Source organism: Cynara cardunculus, assembly GCF_001531365.2.
Source record: "Cynara cardunculus var. scolymus isolate 2C chromosome LG 17, CcrdV1, whole genome shotgun sequence".
Classification (NCBI taxonomy): Eukaryota; Viridiplantae; Streptophyta; class Magnoliopsida; order Asterales; family Asteraceae; genus Cynara; species Cynara cardunculus.
This window is the reverse complement of record NC_037544.1, coordinates 28,589,668-28,596,144: the sequence shown is the minus strand read 5'-3', so window position 1 is coordinate 28,596,144 and position 6,477 is coordinate 28,589,668.

The following is a 6,477-nucleotide window of genomic DNA, read 5'->3' as shown; positions in this document are numbered from 1 at the left end:
AGGGTAAAAATTGTAAATTTACAAAATCAGATTTTTTAAAATTAGTGGGTCCGACACAAACAACCMTATTTCTACCAATAAAACTAAAACTACCCTATTTCTACAAACCCTTTCAAAACTACCCTATTTTTGCAAAAAACCTAGTTTTAAATGGAAAAAGCCATATGAAATAACACATGATACACAAGTTCTCAAGGTTATCAAAAGTTTTTGAGTTCTCAAAAAAAGTCCCCTATATATATTATATGAATATATATTATATATAAAAAATAAAAAAACAAGAAAATAGCCGAATCACATGTGAATTTACATGTGATTGTAGTGTAAAATCACATGTGATTGTAGTGTAAAATCACATGTGATTTCCCCATTCTTGTGTTCTCTTATTTGAGAGGTCATTGTTCTCGTTTGAAACCTTGTCTACACCCTAATATACATACATGAGAGAGCTAAATGAGTTGAGACCGTCTCCCGAACCACTTCCCTCCTTTCGCCTCCAAGACGTCTCCATCTTCGGCATTGCCACCATCTCCTTCCCCCATCGTGACTCCCTTCTCATCGTAGCACAAACACATGACACACATAATACATGTTGTAGCAAGACAAAATACAAAAGAGGGAGAAGGAGGGAAAGAGGGAGAGAGAGAGAGAGAAAGATGAGAGGAGAGGGCAGAGGTGATCTTCCGTGGCTATGGAAGAGGAGACAACATGACAAGTCTAATATCTAAGAACATGGAAATGGCCATTCTCTCAGCTACTTCCACGAAACCCTTTATATTTGCTTGTTTTTTTCCATATCTATAACGTCATGGGGAGAAGAAGGGGTCATATATTGAAGAAGGGCAGTTCATCACTATCGCCACCATTCTCCCTCCATGACTGCCTCTTTTCCCTAGCAAGACCCTTCTCCCTCCTATATGTTTTCTGCATGTTGCAGGTTGCCACTATCTCCAATGGAAGGATAAACCCAAAAACTTAAACCAACATAATAAAAGATAGAAAGGCTATTGGCATTCTTACTCTATACTTCAACAAACATGAAAATCAAAGGGTCGTTCAAAACATACTCATCAATGTGGATTTAAGGGAAAACATATGAGAACTAACCATTCCTAGAAAAAATTGAAGATGGATTGAAGCAACAACATATGAAAATGGAGACATAGAGAGAAAGAAGAAGACTATCTACTTAATGGGACTTAGGAGTTGACTTTTTTCGGTTACTGGGATAGTTGGTGGAGTAAAGAAATTCCTATAGAATCATGTGAATTTTTAGTAGAGAGAGAATACATGGAGAGAGAGATGATTATTTTAGTTGTTCAAGATCTCCACTTCCAGTGAGTTTACTTCGGCCATGACTTAATATTGCAAAGTTGTGGGGGAAGTTCTCAGGGAAGAAAGGGAGGGGCTAAAAAAGAAGGACACGTATTTAAAGTAGATTTATTTGATGATTTTCTAATAAGAAAATGAGGGAAAAGATAAAAAGACAAAAATGCCTCTTTATTGAGTTAACTTTATGTTTCTTTAACGAAGATAGAGGTAGGGACTAAAGATGTTATAAATTGCATGCGACAAGACGAATCCTTGATAATCTTTAAAAAGGTATTTGAGGCGCTATAACATATAAACCACAAGGGACAAACAGGTAATTTACTCTAAAAGATATTAACAAATGTTTAAACATATCCACAATACAATACAGACTACCAACGACCGGTAGAGGGATCGAAAAAGGGTGTCCTGTAGTTCTTCAACAACGTTTGTTCTACAGTTTACAATCTGTCTACTATCTCCTTTTTCTCAACTTTGAACCTTTGGTCTCCCCAACCATTTCGGGTTAAGAAGATGTTAAAGCTCTTTTTAACAACAAGAAAAAACAAAAGCTCTGCCCTCCCTCCCTCTCCTTTTCATGCTTATGTCTCTCCCGCTCATGATCCTCTTTCCCCCTTTCACACTCCTACTTATAAGTGCATAATTTATCACATTTTTATCACTTATTATTTTAATATTTCTTCTTATTTTAGTTTCGCAACCTCAAAAATTGAGTCTTCTATTCTATTTTTATCTTTTGTAGAGTCTGCAATTAAGTAGGAGAAATTGACTTTGTTTTGTGCCTTATATTAAAAGATTGGTAATCTTTAGGTGTTGCAGCAAGAATGTCACAACAGAGGGCAGGAGTTCACGAGTATAACATTCAAAAACCTCATGGAGGAATCGATTCCTTTCATGATGACCACTTCAATCTCCAAAAATATGAAACAACTTTTGTAGAATATTGATGATGAAGTGAAGTCACATGTGTTTGTTAAGGAAATGAATCTTTTGTACTAGATAATTGACTTTGTGTATTACCCATTGAGTAAACAGATATGTGAATTGTACCTTTGTATTTGTTGTCAATTGCTCCCTTCCTAGTATAAAAGGAGGAATACTTCTTTACATTTCTAGGTAAGACTATTAGCTCATCTGGCTATTTAGTTAGTTATTGTCACTTTCATATTATAATATTATGTTTGAAGCTTTCGATTTTATTGCACGGTGCTACAACATTTGTTTTACATTTTAACCATACTTTACTTTTCTTGTCATTTACGATTTATAAACTTGCATTCAATTTTTCCAATTATGTCTTGCATTACTTTTCAAGCAACGATGAGCTAAATACCCTAGATTGGGTGTGACTAAATGTTTGGGAGATAAAGGTCTATGTGTTAATGAATAATTTTTTTCACAAATAGCTAGCAACTCCCCTATTCATTCCTTATTGTTAAGCTTCTTCCAAGTGATTTTTGACAAAGTGATGCTTGTTGTTTCACTTGGATGAGTTAGACTTAAATGTAAGCCAACACAATTTTTTAGACCACTAAGTATTATAGTTGGCTATAAAGAGCCGTGTCAACCTTAACAGGTTGCAAACCAAAAGTTATCAAAATCTTCACCTCTAATAACAAAACCGCACAAGATAAAATCCTCAATAAAACCTTGAATACAAACACACACAACAAAGCAAGTTCATGTGTTTCAAAATTCACCCTTGAGCCACAAAACGATAAGAAATTAAATTCCATCAAAATTCGAATGCAAACATATGGAATAACATAGTTTCATGCATTTCAAAACTTGACTAAAATGTCTCATGTGGCCAAATAATGAACCAGAATGTGCAACAAATCAAGCACGTGTATTTTGAGTGAAACATAAATAATTCATGTTCTTTTTTCAGTGATAACAGGGTTTACGGTTATAACAGTTCGGGGTGATTTTTGAAAGGTGATGGTAAATGAGAGATTTAAATTGTGTATGTGCTTAAATGTTTAAAATAATCTCCACCGCCTCTTATGGTTTATGTTTGTTAATGTGAGATATTTGTTTTATCTCATGGGAGAATGTGAAATTATGGTTTTAAAATATTAAACCTTACACCGCCTGTGAGACAAGGGTGGTAAAAGTAATAGATAAGATTAATCTTATCTCATTGTTTTGGGGAGAGAATGAAAGAAAGAAAAACTTCACTGTGTGTTCTATTGTGTGAAATCCTACGTGATCTGTAAAGAAGAAGAATAAGTTGATTTTGTGTTTCTATTTGGAAGTTGTTGCTGTATGAATTCATTTTTGTACGTGAAATCAAGATGAGTTTATGTTATCAACTTTCTTTATTTGGTATTTGAAAGATTGAACCGTATGGTTATTATCTGGAAAGGGGATAAAACTATTTCTTGAAGCTGTTTGAGCTTGATGGTAAATCTGGGTATAGAACCGTAAGGTTCTTCATATGAGTTTCTGTTACAAAACTGTTTTGATGCCATTATTGGCAAAAATGGTGGATTTTGTTATGATTAAATCTTATGTGAAAATAAGGGTGACATATCAAGGAGAGATGTATATTGGGATAAGGGTGGCATATAAAGGAGAGGTGTATATTGAGCTAAGGGTGGCAATTGTGAAATCTGAGTTTTGATCATATGGTTCGTTATCACATCCTTGTGATGCGAGGACTTTGGTTGTCATTTCCAGTTGATAAGATAAAGACGTTATTATGATGAGGAGGAAATTATTAATAACCAGAAAGGCTTTGAATGGTCGTGCTTTTGATTTAACCATGTTTCTGGGCTGGTCTGGTTCTCGATGGCTTAATTTCAAGTTATTTTGATAAAAATGAGTGGTTGGTAAAACCAGAGGCTCTGGTCGTCAGAGGGGCTCTGGTTGGCTTGCCTCTAGATTTGCTTTACTTTTAGTCGATGACCAGAAGCTTTGGTTAGGTGAACCAAAGGCTTTGGTCATCCAGATGGCCTCTAGTCAGCCGTGCCTTGTGTTTATTTTGTTCCAAGTTGGCCCATGCTTCTAAGTGGCTTTGTTTTGAAATTCTGGTTGATGGACCAGAGGGGCTTTGGTCGTCTAGAGGGCCTCTGGTTGGTCATACGTTTTGGTTGGCCTCACATTTTTATAAGTCTTGCTTCTGGTAACCTTAATTGGCCTTATTTTAAGTTTGGATTTGCTCTGGTTGGTGGTGGACCAGAGGGGTTCACTAGACCTTAGGGTCTAACCCTTATTTTGTGTTTGAAAAATGTGCATTACAAGTCGGGCACTAGCAAGGGATAAGGGAAAGGAGAAAATGTAAAATTCCTTCAATGCTTACTTGGAATGTGGAGAAGATCCTGTTATTTGTTGATTATGAATACTTGTTATATATTCTAGTTATGTACAGGAATGTTGAGCAAAAATTTGATAATTACCTTTTTGGAACAAAATGTTTTATTCAAGTCCCCGAGCTTAAACTATTTTAAATGCTTTGTAATAGTTAGTTGTTGTAAGTTTCCTTTTGTAGATTGTAAGGTTAGTTTGTCCTTTCTGTTTTGGCGGTTGCTTAAAATAGCAGTTGGATGTTTTATGAGTTAGTAATCAGAAACTGTAATCATACATATCTTTGACAGATTCACTCAGAGAGATTGAGATCACAATCCTTGTAATCAATGAGTATCAAGAGCCTGTAATACTTTTATATTCAATACATTGGCCGACGGATTCACTACATCATTCTGTTCTTGATCTTTTTGTTAATTGATTGTTTGGACTTGAAATCTGGGATTACAATTGGTATCAGAGCTATATCAGATTGATCGAGATTGGATTTGAATTGATTCTTATTTGAATTTCTTGAAATTTTGTTTTCAAGACTTCTTGGTCGTTGTTCTTGTGTATTTTTGCTAAATTCGTCTATTTGATCATTTTTTTTTAATCAAATTGGTGTATGTTCAATTTGTTTGTGCATTGTTTTCGACCATTTATGTGCAAGAAAATTGCATCAATTTGCAATTTTTGAGTGATTTTGAGCATTTTTCGAATTCTGGTAATTAGTGTTCATTCTCATCGGACGTTAAATGTTCATCATCCGATAAGGATTATTTCATCAGCTGTTGAATTTGCTGCTATAGTGTTGACTCATCGTTCAAGTGCTTTATCGCTCAATTTGAGTGAATTAGGTTTATTTTGATTGATCATTGTTTGTGTATTGATCAATTTGTGTTTGTTATCGCTCACAGCTTGTGCGATTTCTCTTGGTTGTTTTGCTCATCGGGTAGTGTTGTCCCATAACTCTTGGTTATCGTTCAAAGAGTCATCCGGAGACTTTTGCATCGCTTGACACTTGTGCGATCTCTTGTTTTATCACTCAATATACTTCTCCGATAACTTGGTTCATTGATCAAACTCTGTCCGAATTCTTAGTTCATCATTCATTTTGTGTCCGGATACTTGTGTTTCTGTAACGCCCCAACCCACACATTGCATGTAATACATATTTCATACAAAGGAAATACATATTATTATCTCATTCAGGTCCCTTAGTACAAGAATCTAACCTGATCAAATACAAGGTCCAAAAATTCAAAATACATTTATTGTACTAAACAATCAAAACAGATCTTCAAGCAGAAGCGCATAAAAGAACATATTAAACTTTTCCCTTCCCCTTACTGTCTGGACCTCCTGCAACATATAATTTAAATCACAAAACAAGGGTTAGACCGAAAGGTAAGGTCTAGTGAGATACCCTATTTACGTTATTGCAGGGTGAAAATCACCAAAACTTTTAGGAAAACAACCTTTCATATATATAACAAATATATGAACAATTAGAGACATAACACTAGATCATATTATCTTTTCCAGCTAAACACTTAGCTATTCAAATCTTATACCTTTGTACTAATCAGGTTTCATATAATGCCACTTTTAAATCTTTTCTTAACCAAACAAGGTTATATAAAGCTTCAGGCCAAACCTGACATTTTGTCCTCAATAACATCCAAACTATGATTTCCAATAAGAACCTTGATCCTAAATCTTTAAATCATAAAGAAATAAAGACTCTGGACCACGGTAGTCTTAAAGGATATAATAGAATGAGTTATATCATACAACACACATACAAATGCCACCCTTATATCCAAAGGTACACCTCTCCTTGATATGTCACCC